Here is a 20,835-nt window from a genome sequence, read left to right as displayed (position 1 = left end):
ACAAAGAAAAATATTTTAAGAATAGTGGTGGCGGAATTTAATAATTTGTGGAACCCGACCATCACTGAACCAAAATCATCGGTAGCCCATATAATCTTTATTAGTGTAGTTGCCAAAATAGAGTTTACAGCCAACAACAACACCGTCTCATCACTATCACGCTGGAAGGCCTTTCAACGCTGGAAGTTTAACCATGTGAGTCATACTTATGCGCCCTTGCACACCTATTTTGTGATCTATTTGTAAGTCGATCCAATCTCTCGTGTGTTTTCCCACAGTGCGTGGTGTAAGCTCCGATCGGGAGCTTTATTAGTTTTCTGTTTTGCGTATATATACAGAGAGCTTGGTGACCGCTTACAAGCTTTTAAAGATTATTACCTAGAAAGTATTCTACCCTAAAGAAAGAAAACAAACCAAGTAAATGTATCATTAATCTCGTGCGAATTAAAATCGAGATTCGCTCGGTTCCACAATATTAATAACTCCGAACCCCCCAAGAAAAATAATGACCCAAAAACGAATCGTAATGCTGGTTAGCCACCATATCACTCAAATCTTCGAACCTTGATTTGTAAGCGCTTAATAATGAAGTCATAGAAATAAATACTTAGTTGTAAATTCCAATAATGTCGCCGAGATCCAATTCCATAAATTTAATCCGGCGAACAAATACTTTGTACATACGTAAGAAAACTTGTTAAATTTTCTGGGGTCGGTAGACACTAATGAATCAGATTCAACTAAAGATAATGAAATACTACCTATTTGAAAGAAAGAAAATGTTCAATCAACCAACGCCCCTTTGCAAATAAATTTGGATACTACCTTGAAGAAAATCATGAACGGCTAAAGGTGTGTTGTTTCCTGAATTGACATGGCAACTTAAATTATGAATCGGAAGTATCTCTTGGGTATCTTTGTCAAATAGCCGAAAAGATTATGGTTGGGTGGGTAGAGAAAGCAAGTGTCGAATATCAGCTAAGACCTTGTGAAACGTTAGCCTGTCAGTAGTAGGTTTAAAGTTTGCTCTCTTTTTTTTTGTTTTTGTTTCTTTTCTTTTCCATGTTAAGTTCTATAAAGTAGTTTCTGTGGGAATCCTAAAACTAAAGTACGCATGGACAGTTAGAGACGGCACCCAGACCCACCCCATCGCCGAAAGAGCTAAGGCACTAGAGGATTCCACCCGCCGTTCTCATAACTGGGTAGAAGGAAGAGATCGCTAATCACAACTTATCTTGTGTATCGCGTAAGGGCAACACTTTTATTTGTCGCGAAATAGCAGCTCCTCATCCTGAGGCGACCATTACATAACTTTTGGCGCCCAAAACGTGGGGCCACTTTAAGAATAAAAACTTTTAGTGGTACGAACATAGATTAATTCCATTCAGTAGTGTTTAGATCATCCCAATGCTAGTATTAGTTGTGCTGAAGTAGTTGGACTTGGTTGGTCTACCTATCGCATGATAAGGTACAAGAAGAGGTCGACCCTCTACAAGGCCTACGACGCTGTTATTTAGATATGGATAACAGACCGAGAAACCTACGAGGATTGACATACACCAATGGGAAAATATAGCGAAAACATCAGCTATAGGAAATCTTGTGTTACTCACAATTATTGCTCACATTTTTCTGATTTTGGAGTTTGCTGTAGAATACCTTAATGAGAGCATAAAGTCAAGCTTGCATATTTATAGAATATTGAGAAGGGGCCTAAGATCACATCCCAATACTTAATTATCGCGAAGCTGGTGTATTTTTCTGTCAAGGTACTACTGCGGCAAACACAAATTTGTCTTATTGTCAGTAAATCGACGATGTATCTTTCCTGGAACTTGTCCGAATGCGATACAATGCGTTTACTTGCCGGATAAAGATCCGTAGATAGTTAAAATCTGACAGTTCGAGACTGTTCAAGTCAAAAGGGCGTTTAATTTCAGGAGGCAGTGTCGAGCGGCAGTTTTATCCAGATGTCTACATCTCGCGCGCTCGCACTGCCGTCCGCTCTCCCTCTCCATCTCTCCCCTAAGTCTCCGCTCTGCTCTGGAGCGCTTAAGTTAAGTTAGGCTTAGGCAGTTCATGTTTCAAAGTGTACTAATAAACACCTACGCTCGTCGCGTAAAAACCCCAAAAGTACTCCCGTGTTTTTTGGGTACCATTCAGTCTTGGGGCTTCAACTGTTTCCAACGATCAAGCCGCATCGCCCCAACATTTTGGTCCAGTCGAAGCCGGATTTCAAAATCTTTGAATTTTCCTCTCCTGGAGTTTTCTTTGATTTTGTCCCAGCAGGCTTGAACCGCTCCAGATAAGTTCCACTTACTATAATTGCCGGTCATACGCCAGTTTTTCGAACCCTATTTCGACTAACTTTCTGTATGATATATTGTCTAAATCCAAAAGTGATTAATCCGACGCAACGGCATTTAATATATGTATTTCGATTCCGTTACTTGTGCCCGACATTATTCCAGTTTCCTTTGCCCACAATTGTACACTTGAAACAATTCCAGAAGATATTTCAGTGCTACTATTCAACAAAAATATTTCTCAAATATATTTTCAATTCCAATTGTGTGTAAAATATAACTCAGCCACAGTAAAAAATTCCCGATCATAAAGATTGTCCTTAAGATTTGCACTCTTTATTTTTTACTGTGTTCCAGCTGCATGTGTATATTTACAAAAACAATAATACAGACCACTCGAACTACTTTTTTCTAATACAGTCCACTCCAACTACTTTTCTCGACCTACAAATACGGCTAAACTATTTCTAAAATTAAAAACAAAGTGACAATATCCACAAATTTACTCCAGCAAATCGTTTGCAATTTAGTTGAGCAGGTGACAAACAAACGCACCGACATACAAACATAAGCGAAGTCTTTCCAATACCCGCAACGTTATTCCGCTATTCGCACCCCACATATGTACATATGTACAGTGTGCATACATACGTATATCGCCAGTGCACAGTGGGTCAATAGCTCACAAAAAGTGTTCCTTTCAAACAAACAATATTTAAGTCCGTAATTCCTTACATAAGTCCGACCATCCGATATAATAAATATTTATTGCCTATCCGACAGTGTGATTCATATTTACAATCTTAATTGGTTCCTAAATTCCAATTTGATTCCAATCCGTTTCCTTACATCTGAATTAAAATTCTAAATTATTTAACGTCATGGCAACATCAGTAAAATCCGCTTTAACCCGATTTATGGCCACAGCTGACTGTCTTATCCACTTTGAGGCCACTGTGAACGCTCCAGGTGCTCCTACACCAACGTTATCCGCCTGTAACATCCGTCGCGATCACCTCAATTCCTTGTGGCAAACGGTAAAGGCAGCATACGACATATGCTCCGACAGCATTATATCTGCCGGCGAGAGCGCCGCAGACACAAAATCCATACTAAAGTCCACGTATTACCAAACGTACTCCACTTACGAAATATTTGCCGCGCAGTTGATGGAACAAATCCAAAAAGGCTCCTCCCAAATACCTCAAGCTCCAGTAACTCCGTCCCGAAATTCCACGTCTTATGGCTGTCGGCTCCCTCCTATCGACACAGAGGTTTTCTCTGGCGACTATCTTCGCTGGCCGACTTTCCGGGACCTTTTCACGGCAATATACATAGACAATCCGAGTCTAACGCCCGTTGAAAAATTATTCCACTTAAAATCAAAAACAAATGGCGAAGCTCATTCCATAGTTTCAAGATCCCCACTCACCAATGATGGCTTTCGCTCAGCCTGGAATAACCTAACTGAGCGTTTCGAAAATAAGCGATTGCAGGTGAACAGTCACCTGAAAACACTTTTCAATGTGCAATCCATAGCACAGGAGTCGGGAGCAGCCTTAAAGGAACTTCAACGCACTTTTCAAGGTTGCTTAACTTCCTTAAAATTTTCCGGTGTTAATATTGAGAATTGGGACCCTATCCTGGTTTATATGTGCTCGACAAAACTACCAAAGCTCACTCTCTCATTATGGGAGCAATCCATCCAAAATAAAGCCGAAATTCCTACGTGGCTTGAGCTTGATTCATATTTGACAGAGCGCCATCGAACTCTTGAGGCCGTCGATAGCTTCCGATCTGCCAATTTCCACCACGTCCAGTCCAAAGACACAAATCGAGTGGCAGAATTTCCAAGAATAAATTCCTTCAACACAAGGTTAGTTCCGATACCCAAGGGCTGCGATCTGTGTTCCAAGAAGAACCACCCCGTGCGTATATGTCCACGCTTCCTACAGATGACGGTAGACGATCGCCTAGCCTATATTCAAAGGAAGCAGTTGTGCTCCAATTGCTTTGCAAGTAGCCATCAATTCCGGGATTGCACAAGCGCTCAAAACTGTCTCACTTGCCAAGATCGGCATCACACATTGCTGCATCGAAACAGCGGCCCTACTACTCCGACGATTCCATCCGACCCTCCAAGGCCAGTAACCGGCTCAGTTCCACACATCATTTCGTCCTATTCAGCGCAAGTTTCCGTACAAAAAGTCCCTCCTAAGAATACTCCATCCGAGTATTGGGTTCCATACCCATCCTTGGATGGCAGACGTACTCGAGGTATTAAATCCTACCAATGCCGAGTCTGCCAAAAGATCCATCCTCTACGGAAGTGCCACCACTTTCTACGGCTAAGCCCCCAGAATCGGCTCCAGGAAGTACATATCCAGAAGTACTGCTCCAATTGCTTGGCTCACAATCATACCAAGGACTCCTGCCGTAGTGGTCATCACTGCCACAAGTGTGGAAAGGACCACCACACTCTCCTACATACCGACGACCGATCTACACTTCCAACGTATTCCTGAGCCTACTATCCTGAGGTTCTTGCTACGGGTGTCCTCGCAAGGGGGGTTTGTTCACGTCAAAAGGGCGTTTAATTTCAGGAGGCAGTGTCGAGCGGCAGTTTTATCCAGATGTCTACATCTCGCGCGCTCGCACTGCCGTCCGCTCTCCCTCTCCATCTCTCCCCTAAGTCTCCGCTCTGCTCTGGAGCGCTTAAGTTAAGTTAGGCTTAGGCAGTTCATGTTTCAAAGTGTACTAATAAACACCTACGCTCGTCGCGTAAAAACCCCAAAAGTACTCCCGTGTTTTTTGGGTACCATTCAGTCTTGGGGCTTCAACTATTTCCATCGATCAAGCCGCACCGCCCCAACAGAGACCATCATAGTTAGTTTCAATAAGCGACATTTTTCATAAATTTACACTGCAGGCTAAGTCAGTATACCCGATTTTTTTAGTTGCCAGTATATGTCAAATTCAGGAACAGTCAAAACATAGATCAAGAAAAAAAAAAAAATCAAAATGCCAGTTACAAATTCGCCTCCAAGCGCCTCTTCGGGTAATATGGAGAATAATTGCGCACTATGTGCAACTGTCATGGATAATACCAATCCTTGTTATTATCTAGCGTGCAAGCATGTCTTTCATAAAAATTGTGTAGAAGCATGGTTAACAGAGAATTCTTGTTGTTATACCTGTAGGGCCCCGATAACCAGAAAAGAAATTAAAGTAGTTGTAGGAAATTGCTCGCCCTCTCGTTCGCAACAAGTGCCTCCACCGCCCGACCCAGTGTCGCGGGGAGTAACCACCAGAAATTTAGCTAAAACTTTAGCCCAGTTAGGAGAAGCTAGTACGGCCAGCATACCCGACCCAGTCCCGTTAAACGCCAGTGGTGGTCAATCTTCGGCTTTGGATGCTAGCCAGAGTACAATCCAGATGGAAGGTATTGCTAGTAGACCAATTCGCGGTAGGCCCCGCGCCGGTAGACCAGCTCGTACCAAAAATACCAGTCGAAATCAGACGGTGGACTATAATACTATCCAAGAAATGATAGAACAAACGGTTAATACCGTTATATCATCTTTATCTATACATAACCGTCCTCAATCTAATAATAGGCAGGTATCCGATATGAACCGGGAATCATCATCTCTTAGTTCAGCATCCATACATTCTAGGCAGACAGTCGACATCATGCAAAAGTGGGGTGTACATTTTGATGGGTCTACTGAAGGGTTAGGAGTGGACGAGTTTATTTATAGAATAAAAGTCCTAACCGACGAGACATTAGGTAGTGACTTTACAATCATGTGTAAGAACATGCATGTCTTGTTCACTGGAAAAGCTAGATCTTGGTTTTGGAGATATCATAAGCAGGTGGATAGAATTGTTTGGTCAAACATTTGCGCCTCACTCCGTCAGCAATATAAGGACTACCGATCGGACTTTATGAGCATGGAATTGATTAGAGCGCGCAAGCAAAAGCACGGAGAACCGTTTTCCTCTTTCTATGAGGCCGTGGCCTCATTAATTGACAAAGCCTCTATTAAAATTGAAGAAGAAGAGCTTTGTGAAATATTAAAGAACAATTTGCTACCCGATACGAGAGAAAAGTTGCTATACCAGCCAGTGCATTCTGTAGGACATTTACATCGCTTAGTTCACATGAGCGAAAATTTGTTGCAGGAGATAAGTTGTCGCCCAGATCAGGGTAAGTCCAAACTAGGACCGAATCGCCGTCAAGTATATGCGCTAGAAGAAGATAGTTCCGAAACCGAAGAAACTTCACAAGCAGAGGCGGAACTTGCTGCCTTACAAAGCTTTCATGATAAGCTTAAGTGTTGGAACTGCGAAGAAGTAGGGCATATCTGGCGGAACTGTTCAGCGGAGCGTCGTATCTTTTGTTATACCTGTGGAAAGCTAAACGCCTACACGCCACAATGTCCAAATTGCCTCCAAAAGCAGTCGGAAAACCGACGAGTGGGTGCATTCGCCAAAAACCGAATGCCCCCGCAAATGTAAGTCAAAATACAGTAATAGATAAGCAAGCGAAAGGAAATCGAATTCCGATGCGATTTCGCCCATATGAAGAGAGAATGCAAAACTATTTAGAAGTAAGAAGCCGTATATTTCAGGATAAATATCCACAAATAAATAGGCGCACTAATAGATTAAAATCATATTATGCTGAGGTTAAGAGAAATAAAAAAATACAGATTTCGACTATTTTTAACAACTCCACTGACTTGCGAAGTTATGCCGAAGTGTCGTTCCTACAGTATAAAGAACTTGGTCTGTTGGACACGGGAGCAAACATTAGTTGCATTGGAGCAGAGCTGGCACTGCAAGATTTTTAAAATTTGTCGGAGTACAAGCCCTTAAAGTCGCGAGCGAAAACAGCAGGCGGGGAAAATCAAACTATAACAGGTTTCCTTGATACCGAAATTAGCTACAACAATATTAAAAAACCTATGAGATTATATATTATTCCCAGCATTAAACAAAAACTAATTTTAGGCCATGACTTTTGGAGAATCTTCCAAATCGCTCCAAATATTAAATCGTCGTTACAGGCGTCTAAGGAAATCAGTGAGCTTTCAGGTGAAAACCTATATCCGTTAACTGCCAAGCAAGGCCAACAGCTAGCAGTAGTTAAGCAATTATTTCCAAAAGCATTAGATGGATTAGGTCGTACGTCCCTAATAGAACATACAATCGAGGTGGGAAATGCATTACCAGTAAAACAACGTTTCTACCCTGTAAGTCCTGCAGTAGAAAAACTGCTGTATGCGGAGATTGACCGTATGCTACAGTTGGATGTTATTGAGCCTTCCGTGAGCCCGTGGAGCTCCCCGATGCGTCTGGTAGTCAAGCCTAACCAAATTCGACTTTGCCTTGACGCGCGCAGACTTAATGAGGCTACCAAAAAGGATGCTTATCCTTTGCCTAGCATTGACGGAATTTTTTCGAGGTTACCCAAAGCTAATATCATTTCCAAGCTAGACTTAAAAGATGCCTACTGGCAGATCCAGCTCAGCTCAGAATCAAAGCCTTTAACGGCATTCACGGTGCCTGGTCGACCGTTATACCAGTTCAAAGTTATGCCTTTCGGCCTATGTAACGCGCCGTCCACAATGTGTCGTTTAATGGATCAGATTATACCCCCAGATCTTCGCCATTGTGTCTTTGGTTACCTAGACGACCTTTGCGTTGTTAAGGAAGATTTTGCATCCCATTTGTCAGTATTGGTTCGGCTTGCAGAGGAATTCCGCAAGGCCAATCTTACTCTTAATATAGACAAGAGTGAATTTGGGGTAACAAGCATCAACTATTTAGGATATGTCATTGGTAGCGGAGGTATCTGCACCGACCCGGCCAAAATTTCGTGTATTATAAATTGGCCATCGCCAAAAAACCTAAAACAAGTTCGCGGATTTCTCGGAGTTTGTGGGTGGTATCGACGATTCATACATAATTTTGCTGATCTCACCTGCCCAATCACAGATGTTCTTTCTAGAAAGGTAAAGTTTTGCTGGCCTGCCGAAGCCCAAGTAGCAATGGATAAGTTAAAATCCATTTTGACCTCGGCTCCCGTGTTAACAAATCCGAACTTTGATAAAAAATTTTATCTTCACTGTGATGCTAGCGACTTTGGCATTGGTGCCGTGCTGGTTCAACTGTCAGAAGAGGATGCTGAAAAGCCCATAGCATTCATGTCGAAAAAACTGAGTCGTTCGCAACGCAACTATAGTGTAACCGAGCGCGAGTGTTTGGCTGTAGTATTAGCTATTGAAAAGTTTCGTTGCTATCTAGAATTACAAGAATTTGAAGTAGTTACTGACCATTCAAGCTTACTTTGGCTTATGAGGCAGCAAAACGTGTCTGGCAGACTTGCTCGGTGGATTTTTCGCTTGCAGCAATTTAAATTTATTTTTTCACATCGCAAAGGAAAAGACCATGTTGTTCCTGATGCTCTATCTAGGCTATGTGAAAACGAAATCTCGGCAATAGATATGGCCCCCATAATAGACCTAAGTTCCGAGGCTTTTCAGGAAGACACATACACGGCGTTAAAAACCAAGTTTACGAACAATTTAGATAAATTCCCAGACGTTAAAATAGTAGATCAATTTCTGTATATTCGTACCGAACATGCAGATGGAAACGAAATGCAAGATAAACAGGCATGGAAACTGTGGGTTCCCGAAACCTTAAGAGAAGAGGTTCTCCGACAAGCCCACGATAGCGTTACTTCCTCTCATGCGGGAATGCAAAAGACCATAGCAAAGATACGTCGAAATTTATTTTGGCCAGGCTTAACAAAAGATGTTAGAGACTATATTCGATCTTGTGACGCCTGTAAGGAGAACAAGGCACCTAACTATACTTTACGCCCCCAATGGGTGAGCACTGTCCAACGTACAGACCATTTCAACGTCTGTATATTGATCTGCTAGGCCCTTACCCGCGAAGTAAACAGGGACATGTTGGTCTACTAATAGTACTGGACCATTTTAGCAAATATCCCTGGCTCCAACCATTGAAAAAATTTACGTCGGCGGCAATAATAGAGTTTCTACTTAAACAGGTGTTTCACAGTGTAGGCGTTCCCGAAACTATAGTAAGTGACAACGGTGCACAATTTAAGGCATCGAAATTTAACGCTTTTATTACCGAATTAAACATAAACCACGTTTATACCGCGCTTTACTCGCCACAAAGCAATGCGGCCGAGCGGGTAAACCGTTCCCTATTAGCTGCGGTACGTTCGTACTTAAAAAACGATCAAACCGAGTGGGACATGCACATTACTAGTATAACCTGTTCCTTGAGATCATCTTTGCATCAATCATTAGGATGTTCCCCATACCGTGCTTTATTCGGACTGGATATGATAACGCACGGCTCCGATTATAAGTTACTCAAAGACTTATCGCTTTTGGAGGAACCTATAGTACCTATATCTCGATCAGATAACCTAGCTCTTTTGCGAAAAGATATTCAAGCCAATATCCGTCGTGCCTATGATCGCAACGTCCGGCAATACAATTTGCGGGCAAAGCCGACGTCGTTCCGGGAAGGACAAGAAGTGTATCGTCGAAATTTAGCTCAGAGTAAATTCGTACAGAATTTAAACGCAAAGTTAGGTCCTCAATTTGTGAAATGTAGGATTAGAAAAAAACTTGGAAATTGTTATTACCAACTTGAAAACTTGCAAGGAAAAGAGGTAGGAACTTATCATGCCAAGGACATTCGAAGCTAATTCCCGCTAATATTGCATCTAAAGAAGAAATATTATCGGGTGGTGTAATGGTCGTCATTCTGAACGGAATGCCCGCCTATCATTTTTCAGCCAGAAAAACCAAAAACAATAGTTTTAGCAAACCCCTATTAAAGTATACAACGCTTTTGCGTATCAGCTGCATTGTTCAGTGCCGCCAACTGGGTTCAAATTTCCATGACGTTCCAAGAAAGAAAGCTTCAGAGTCTGGAAATTTTCGGTATATAAACGCCCACGCGGATGCAATCAGTCTCTTTCACAACCCGCAAAAGTATTATTCTCCGACCGTCGTCTAATTGATCTCAAAAAAAAAAAACGCTACCAGGTTAAGTTCGACGCGCCATTGATAAAGTATAGTACGCCAATTAAATTGCACAAAACCCAAACCATGGTCGTTTTTGCATAAGTGAAAGAGAATTTCCTATCGGATGTGGCAGAGTGCAGTCCGTTCGGGAATGGCATAATCTCATGTGCCCCAAACACGTGCTGGGTAGTGGAAACATTTCCGGAAGATCACTTCCGCTGCTGCTGTATTTTCACTTTCTGGAAAAACCTCTTAGATCACAGGTATGGGCCACCCTTTTGGTATATCCGTATGCTAAACTAAATCAGCTTTCTTGGTAGTTCGAGGGCTGCCCGAGCTCAAGCTTCAATACCAGTAGCCAGAGCCAGTAATAGTCGTCTGGCGTATGGATTTTACGGGGCTGGGAGGTCGTATCCGTCCGGCAGTCAAGGCAGTCCCATCTGTTAACGCCCCGGAGGAATACTGTAGCAGATTCGAAGCAGAACAGCGAGCAGATTGACTACCCCCCTAGGAATCGCGGCTGACCCCGGAAGAACAGAGACTCTTCTAACTCTACGTAGCCTTCTAACAAAGAAAAATATTTTAAGAATAGTGGTGGCGGAATTTAATAATTTGTGGAACCCGACCATCACTGAACCAAAATCATCGGTAGCCCATATAATCTTTATTAGTGTAGTTGCCAAAATAGAGTTTACAGCCAACAACAACACCGTCTCATCACTATCACGCTGGAAGGCCTTTCAACGCTGGAAGTTTAACCATGTGAGTCATACTTATGCGCCCTTGCACACCTATTTTGTGATCTATTTGTAAGTCGATCCAATCTCTCGTGTGTTTTCCCACAGTGCGTGGTGTAAGCTCCGATCGGGAGCTTTATTAGTTTTCTGTTTTGCGTATATATACAGAGAGCTTGGTGACCGCTTACAAGCTTATAAAGATTATTACCTAGAAAGTATTCTACCCTAAAGAAAGAAAACAAACCAAGTAAATGTATCATTAATCTCGTGCGAATTAAAATCGAGATTCGCTCGGTTCCACAATATTAATAACTCCGAACCCCCCAAGAAAAATAATGACCCAAAAACGAATCGTAATGCTGGTTAGCCACCATATCACTCAAATCTTCGAACCTTGATTTGTAAGCGCTTAATAATGAAGTCATAGAAATAAATACTTAGTTGTAAATTCCAATAATGTCGCCGAGATTCAATTCCATACATTTAATCCGGCGAACAAATACTTTGTACATACGTAAGAAAACTTGTTAAATTTTCTGGGGTCGGTAGACACTAATGAATCAGATTCAACTAAAGATAATGAAATACTACCTATTTGAAAGAAAGAAAATGTTCAATCAACCAACGCCCCTTTGCAAATAAATTTGGATACTATCTTGAAGAAAATCATGAACGGCTAAAGGTGTGTTGTTTCCTGAATTGACATGGCAACTTAAATTATGAATCGGAAGTATCTCTTCGGTATCTTCGTCAAATAGCCGAAAAGATTATGGCTGGGTGGGTAGAGAAAGCAAGTGTCGAATATCAGCTAAGACCTTGTGAAACGTTAGCCTGTCAGTAGTAGGTTTAAAGTTTGCTCTCTTTTTTTTTGTTTTTGTTTCTTTTCTTTTCCATGTTAAGTTCTATAAAGTAGTTTCTGTGGGAATCCTAAAACTAAAGTATGTATGGACAGTTAGAGACGGCACCCAGACCCACCCCATCGCCGAAAGAGCTAAGGCACTAGAGGATTCCACCCGCCGTTCTCATAACTGGGTAGAAGGAAGAGATCGCTAATCACAACTTATCTTGTGTATCGCGTAAGGGCAACACTTTTATTTGTCGCGAAATAGCAGCTCCTCATCCTGAGGCAACCATTACAGACAATTTATTTCTTTATGCGGTCTTTCTGCAAACAATCGTGAAGCGGTGCCGCTGTCTGGGCGTAGTTTTGGATGAACCTCCTGTACCAGCCTGTCATTCCCAGGAACCTCCGCATCTGTTCGGCGGAGCTGGATCGATTATATTTTCGCGTCATCCGTTCGGATGCAACCTCCCCCAACTACATATTCTAAATATCTTGCCTGGCTGTAGCAAAACTTGCTCTTGTCGTTAGCTCTGCCCGCTGTAAGCAGGCACTGACCTGGCTCAACATATCAATGTGGGCTTCAAATGTAGGTGAACAGACCAGTAAGTCATCCAGATACACAAATACATTCTCGCGTAGCGCCGCTTTATCCATTAGTCGGCGCATTCGCTGCGCGGCATTGCACAAGCCGAACGCCATGACTGTAAACTGATACAGTGGCCTGCCGGGCACTGTAAACGCGGTTTTCTCTCTACTTTTGGACTCGAGAGGTATTTGCCAAAAGACGTCTTTTAAGTCAATTGCGGAAATTTAATACGTTTCCTGTAGTCGGCTTAACAGACCCTCAATATGTGGTAGTGGATATGCATCTTTGATCGTCCAGGAATATACTTTACGCGTATCGAGGCAAAGGCGATTTTTCGGCCCTTTTTGCACCAGAGTTATCGGTGAACTCCTGCTACTATTGCTCTCCTCGATCACGCCTAGACGTAACATGCGATCTAGCTCGGCGTACACCAGCTTCTGTTTGGCTGGGGATATCGGGTAATGTCGCTGTTTGATTGGTAGGCTTTAAGCTCGTCTTTCCTAATCCCTTTTCCAGACAAGAGGGATATGTGTCTATCACTTGCTGCAGCTTAGATTGTTGTTCTGGGGTAAGCTGATGTGGGGTATAGGCGGTCTCAGGCTTGAGCGTATTGTTCATGTTTAGGTCTCCGGTCATAAAGTCGAAATCCGATGTTGTTTCGATGGCGGCAACCTTGCGTCAACCTTTACCGAGGAAGGTGAGGCCGAATGTATCCCAGAATTCAATTCCAAAATAAAATCGTTGTGTCAGACCTGGCACTATCAAAAACTCTAGGTCCTTGGTTTCTCCTTCCCATTCTACAGGTAACGTTATGGCTCCGGTTACTTGGGTTTCACCACCGCTGGCTGTGCGTACACATTCTTCACTTAGCTTCCTTATCGGCCGCGTCCGGTTTTTCAAGAAAGCATTTGCTCCTCTGCCAATACAGTTCGCACTGGCGCCTGTGTCCAGTAATGCGAGTATTTCTTCTCCATCGACCTTCGTTTTGGCAAAGAAACGGTTGTCGTTTTGCACGCTCACCACCGTGTCCACCACCTTTTGCTTGAGCCGGAGATAGTCTTTCTCGGGCATCATATAACCTTAGTATCTTCCGTGTTGTTCGTGTCTCGCAATCCGCATCTACCGAGCCAGTGAAGAAACGTTCGCGAGCGAGTTCGAACTCCCTCTCTCGTTGTTCTAGGCTCTTATTAAGGGAAGATTGTTTTGGGAAGATGTTTTGGGAAGATGTTTTTACCGGAAAGGGTTGGTCCTGGTCCTCCCGGCTATCCCGGTGTTGCCTGACGGACTCCGCGCAAAAGCCGCTGGGTTAGCATCTACATCCGTCCCGACTTTCTCGCAGAACCTGCAAGTGGCATCGTGGAATTTGATCGGGCGGGATTCTTTCTTCGAAGAATGCTTCCTGTAGAAGTCTGCTCCTTTGCCACACTTATAACACACCAGCGCGTGTAGTGGGCCTCGGCATCCTTGTCCATCTTCATAACGCCCTCGTGTATCTTTCCGCTGCCCGTTGAATTCTTCCACCGTGACCGCGTCCAGCAAGTCCTCCAGTGTCTGGAATTCCTCTATTTCGTTGACCGCAGCTCGGCTGCGCATGTTTCTTCCGGTATTTCTCAACCAGCGATCCACTCTGAGACCCTCCCTTTTGAGCTCCGCTAATGAGGTTATTGGGGATGTTAACAGTAATCCCCCCATCTGGGAGTTCATATTGTCCTTTAAGAGCTTTAAGAGCTTGAAATGCAAGTTATGCATATCCGAGACATAATCGCTAATGGTCTCGTGTGGCCCTTGCTTCCGTTCCATTAATTCCTTGACTTTCATAAGGTCACTCCGGGTAGTGGAAAATGCCCGTCTCATTTCTTGGGTCAATGAGCAGTAGTCAAAATCGTAGTCTTCGGCCTTTAGGTTCCATCTGTCTAATCTGACGTCTTTTGATCTCAGTCCCTGAAACGATGAGTTCCGATCGATCTCTGGATGCAGTTTGTGACTCGTCTCCCTTTCGTTTGTTCTGGATTGCCTGTGGGACGGAGTATGTATCCGCCTGGGTGTTCTTAGCCGATGCATCTGTCTATTGAGCATGTCCTGTGTTACTGGTTCCAGAGGCGGGGTCTCTTGCTATCTCAAAAAGCTGTCAGTTGGATTCGGAACAGTACGGGGCGGCGAAGGCAGTCTCTTCTGTTCGGGTCTCCTGGGTGTCGGAGACTGTAACTCTGCCACTTGTGCTTTCAGCGCCTTTATCTGGGCTCTCATCCCACGCTGCATTTCGTTGCTCTGCCTCAAGAGCTCCATCAATCTTTGCTACCGCCGCTCGGCAGCCTCTAAGTTGTCCTCTTCGTGCCGCTGAAATTGGGGAAGCATACTTGATCTTCCTTTCGGCGGTCCTAGGGGTAGGTTCTCCCCTCCGGCGGCTCCTTCCATTTCAGTGGATTGATCCAAATTGATTTCTTCGGACAGGGTATCTACCTGTCCTTTCTGATTATGTGCTCGCACTCCGGGGTTGGTGATTTTCACCGCGCGTTGTTGCTCGGGTCACTCTTCCGGTGCTGGGTTGGAATAGGACCTTCTTCTTGGCCCCCTTCATTTATATGATTGGTCCTTCTTTAAAGGCCTCCGCTTTCTTTTATAGATTGTCACTTTGTGCTGATTAATACACGCACTAAAATTTCTTTTCACTTTTTGTGTTTGATATAAAAGGTTCACGTGATTCTTTTCAAAACACCCGGTCAGCGACGTAAACGCTGAATAAGTCCACAATAAAAATGTTTATAAATTGGGGGTGCTTCTCTCTGCTTCTCAAGTTATTCTTCGGTCAAGAATCGTCCGATATTTAAGCCCCAAAAATAAAACAAAATAAATATCGCTAAATAGGGGTGTTAGCCGCTTCTACACAACTGGGTTCCGCTAAACTAACATGCCCTTACTTTCCCTTTTCTAGACAGCTCAAATGTTCCAAACGGATACTAGCTGTGTTTAGATAAGGACTCTGTCCAAAAACCCCCTCCCGCCAATCTTCGGAAGACAGGTTGTTTGACCGATCATTCTCGGGCTCCAAAACCGTCTCCCATTTCTCTGGACTCGAACCAAGCAAACGACCTGACCAACTAGCCTAATACGTTGTGGGGCGTCGGCCAGAGAAACTAAAAATCGTCCACCGCCCAAATATGGTCAAGGGAAACCGCAAAGACTCGAACCAAGCAAACGACCGGACAAATGCCTAGTACGTCGTGGGGCGTCGGCTTTGCGTTTTCTGTCAGTTCCCCTATCCCCATTCTGTCCTGGATCGACAAACGAACAGTAGACCCGCACCGCAACTGCTAAATTCGTTACCGTAATGCTTAAGCTCCTGCTCTTTCTGGACTCGAACCTATCAAACGACCTAGCAAATGCCTAGTACGTCGTGGGGCGTCGGGCAAAAAACACCTATAAATTCTGTTGAACTTATAAGCTTTTTTATAAGTTATTGCTAAATTAAAAAATACGAATTTCAGGTTGCTTTATGCTTGTTAACAATTTATAAGCGATAGAGAGTACAGCAGGCGAGACGAGATTGCATTTAATGTCGAGATCAGAATTCGTACTGATTTACAAAGGGACGGCCAGCCGAGTGCTGGGCCCAAGAATGCAAGTACACAAAAAAAGAAAGAGCGAGAATGGCAAGAGCTACCTTTCGCGATGCAATTAATACAAGAGATCGAATTCAGACGTTAATTAGCTGCTGCGGCTGCGTGACCCGACATACTCCCCCCGTTGGAAGCCTGGGTTCACAGCTTGTTTACTGCTCGCTTTGTCACTCCTGATGCTGTCTTCAGAACGGCAACTCGAGCAACCCCGTCTCCACCGAACAGAAGCTCGATCACTCTGGCGAGGGGCCACTTCATGGGAGGCAAGTTTTCGTCCTTGACCAGAACTAAGTCATCGACAACCAGGCCAGGTTTTGGGGTGCGCCACTTGGAGCGCTGCTGCAGTAATGTTAAGTATTCTTCCTTCCATCGGGACCAAAAAATCTGCTGCAAGTAAGCCACGCGTTGCCATCCGTCCAAGCGACTGAAGTTAAGACTGGTCACATCCGGCTCGACGAAAGAGGAAGGCGGACCACCATTCAAAAAATGCGCTGGGGTTAATATATCCAGATCAGCGGGGTTTTCTGAAATCGAGACTAATGGTCGAGAACTAACAACCGCCGAAATGTGACACACCAGGGTCCGCAACTCCTCAAAGGCTAAAACAGCAGTGCCAACAGCGCGGTAGAAATGATGCTTAGCGATCTTCACAGCCGCTTCCCAAAGACCGCCAAAGTGTGGCGACCTAGGAGGAATGAAACACCAATCAATAGCCTCCGCTAAGCAAAAGTCCAATGTAGCTCTCTGATGATCACTGCTGAGGAATAGGCGCCTTAGTTCGAGCAGTTCATTGCGAGCTCCAACAAAGTTGGTTTCATTATCAGACCAAATCTGCCGCGGCCTTCTTTTAGTGCATATAAATCGTTTAAGGACACTACTCCACTACTCGAGGCTTCATTCGAAAGCATCTAATGCATTTGTTTACCGCCTTCATCACCGTCTTCCTCCCCCCAATAGGCCAATATTGGGATCGAATTATGCCGAGTAGTGCCCGTTTCCCAGTGTGCAGATTGCGTTCATGAAAGTGAGTAATAATGGCAATAGTGACCGAATGACTCCGTGGTAATATAAGTGGATGACGTCAATTAAAATCCAGAAAAGAATTCCTTAGCCGGCCATCCACTCTAAGAAGCCCAAATTGGTCAATGAATGAAGAAAGAGATGCGAGCGAGATAGAGGAGTGCACCATTCCCTTTGACTGCAATGATTTGATGTCATCCCATAACTCTGAGCGCTGGACAAGACGAAGCAACAGCAGAGTACCGCCTTGAAGGTCAGACATCGTGAGCGTAGGGCGCCGGATGCGATTACTAAACTTATAGACGTATCCGAAAATTCCTTGAAGGGCCGCAAAGGAATTGGAAAATTTTGAACTGGCCACTATGTCTTCGTGTGGAGATTTTGTTAGTAGAATCCTCCGGCGAACCTCAAGCGTTGACTTTTCAGCAATGATTGGGGTAGGCAGCTACTCGGTTCGCTATAAAAATATTGAATCTGGACGGTTCGTCTCGGATCCATGAAAGCGCAACAGCAGAAACGCTCCAGCAGTAAAACTTTCCATCAAATGCACTCGTCCAAGCCACTTCTGCGATGAGCCTAGACAGGAGTTCCGCCCCACACAGCTCCAGCTTGGGCACAGTGAGTGTTTTCAAGGGGGCTACCCTTGACTTTGAGCAAAGTAATTGAGATCGACCGTTGCAAACGATGTAGACACAGGCACCATATGCTTCTATACTGGCATCAAAAAATCCATTAATCCATGAACTCTCAGAGTTTGGAGAACGAACCAGCCGAGGAAATGACGCATGCCTAATCTGCCCATAACTCGTATATATAGCACTCCATTCCGTATTCTGTGACTCAGAAAGGCTTTCATCCCAGGATAACTTCTCCTTGCATAGTTGTTGAAGGAAAATTTTCGATTTTGTGATCACAGGTCCAACCAACCCGAGAGGATCGTAAAATCGCGCTATTGCAGACAGGACAGATCGCCTGCAGTGGCTTGATGTTGACTGTAAGACCGAAAATGAAAACAATAGTTGGTCAGAAACTGGATCCCAAGCGAGACCTAAGGTTTTTGGAAAATCAGTGTCATCATCAAACTTCAAAGAGGACTCCTTATCCTTGTCTGCAACTCCATCCAAAACAGCTGACACATTTGAGCACCACTTTCTAAGCTTAAATTTTCCCTTGGCTAGAAGTTTTGATGCCTGATCCATAATGATGACTGCCTCTTCCTTGGACTGGGCTCCAGATATTAAATCATCCACATAAAAATCGCGACGAATGACCTCAGCCCCAAGCGGAAATGCTGTATGCTCGTCTGTTGACAACTGAAGCATAGCTCGCACAGCCAGAAATGATGCTGGCTTCGTGCCATAAGTAACGGTGTCTAGCTTAAACACCCGCAAACATCCACAAAATGCATTGAAAAGGCTGTCCTCAGGCTGAACCCTAACACAACGGTACATTTTGCAAATGTCTCCTGTGATTGCTACTGGGTGTGATCGAAACCGAAGAAGAATCTGGAACAGCTTAGGCTGAATAACAGGGCCTGCCATAAGAACATCGTTGAGAGAATAGCCTGAGGAACTGGCCGCCGATCCATCAAAAACTACGCGAAGCTTTGTAGTGGAGCTATCTTCCTTTATGACGCAATGATGAGGCAAGAAGTATCGGCACAGCCCGATGTAGGCGGCAGAAACTGATGACATATGTCCTAAATCGAGGTATTCCTTTATGAATGCTGCGTAATGAGCCTTCAAGGCTGGCTGACGATTCAACTTTCGCTCTAGGGACAAGAATCTTCGATAAGCTTGCTTGTAGGACTCTCCCAAAAGATCTAGATTGAACTTGGCAGGCAGCCGAACGGAATAATCACCAGCTGGCAAACGAACGACGTGTCTTACGAAGTGTGCTTCAGAGTCCAATTCTTCCTAAGTAGCGCGTATAATTGGCTCGGCGCTGCTTTCCACTTCCCAAAATCGCCGAAGAAGATCATCTAACCGATCGAAACTATTCTCTCTACTAGCGAGAAGTACATCTTGAGACGACATTAAGGACGAGCCATTGGAAAGGCCATAACCTCCAGAAACAACCCAACCCAGACGCGTCTTTTGAATTAGGGGTAATCCAGGTGGGAGCTTGATCTGGCCAACGCACAACATCTCGAAAAAGAGGCTGGCTCCGATTAAAAGATCCACCCGCTGGAAAGCATAAAACCTTGGGTCAGCTAACTGTATATTTTTGGGTATGTTCCAGCTGCCAATGTCGACGTTGAAGCTAGGCTGTCGCTCTGTTATGCTCGGAGCAATCACCGCGGTAATGTTGGCTGAGTATTCGGAAGTTCGGGACTGAATCGTAATATTGACCGAGTGACCATCCGTCACAAAACTGGAATCTCCTATTCCAGTTACAGAGGCTGAAGATTTTATTTTCTTTACTTGAAGCTGATTTGCGAATCGGAACGTTATTAGATGCAGTTGGGAGCCCGAATCGAGTAGAGCTCGACAGGGAACGAAAACCCCGGAACGGTTTTTAACTAAAACGCTAACCCTTAACTAAGAGCACAATATCATTACTAAACTCCTGTGCAATAAGAGCAGTCGAAGTGGAAGGCAGTGCAGAGGGTGAGGCAGAGGGAAGTGCTTCTTGAAGCTGTGCTCCTTCTTGTGAAGAAAAGGGAGGTGAGTTTCCCAGGTGACGCAGGGTGTGGTGCTTAGATCCGCATGCACGACAACTACTGGAGTTGCATCGCCGAACTTGATGACCAACCTTAAGACAATTTATGCAGAGACCTAGCCGTCTCGCTTCTTGAAGCCTATTCGCAGGAGACAGGATTTTAAAATTCTGACAATAAGAAATGGAATGCCCCGCATCATCAGAATATACAAATCCAAGGGTTAGCATTCGAGGCAACAAATGCTGATCTACGCGCATTGGGTATTCTGTTACTTCCCACCTGATTACCCGGCGCATAGTTTGCCATGGCGAAATCCATAGTCTCTAACGTCCTTCATCGCTGCTCCAGAAATGATGCCATTGACTCCCACGTAGGAATTAAATTGACGAAGGCAGGGTCCTCGAAACGCTCTTCCCACTTTGCCTGACGTGCCGAATCCAACCTTTGGAACAGGACTTGGACGATGATGCATCCTGCGATTTGCTCCGTCGTGCCCAGTCCTTTGAGAGCACGAATATGAGCGTTGAATTTATCGGACAGCTCCCGAAGTGTCGAGACGGATCCACTCTGCACCGCCTTAAGTCCCAGGATCTCAGTAATGTGTGCCTGAAAAACCAAACGTCGATTATCAAATCTATTTTGAAGCAAATCTAAGGCAATTGCGTAGTTGCCATCCGAAATTTCCAATGAGCGAATAGTTTCCAACGCTGCGTCCCTCAGGCATGATCGTAGATGCTGCAGCTTTTCTACGTTGGTGAGGTTAAAAGTCAGACCAATTTGCATAACCTCCAGCGAATTTTGGAAGCTCCAGCGGGGGCAGCAATGCTGCCCTATGTCGAGGCTGACGCTGCTGGGGGCCGAAAACTCCCGGAGTGATGCCGTCAGCAAAAGTTGAGTGCGAAAGAAGCTGTGAGGCGCGCTTTGAAAATTCGGATCGAACCGATGACTTCAGAATTACGAGAATGTCATCAAATTTCTC

This window comes from Drosophila subpulchrella, unplaced genomic scaffold (assembly GCF_014743375.2).
Source record: "Drosophila subpulchrella strain 33 F10 #4 breed RU33 unplaced genomic scaffold, RU_Dsub_v1.1 Primary Assembly Seq37, whole genome shotgun sequence".
Lineage (NCBI taxonomy): Eukaryota > Metazoa > Arthropoda > Insecta > Diptera > Drosophilidae > Drosophila > Drosophila subpulchrella.
Note: the sequence above shows the minus strand (reverse complement) of the source record.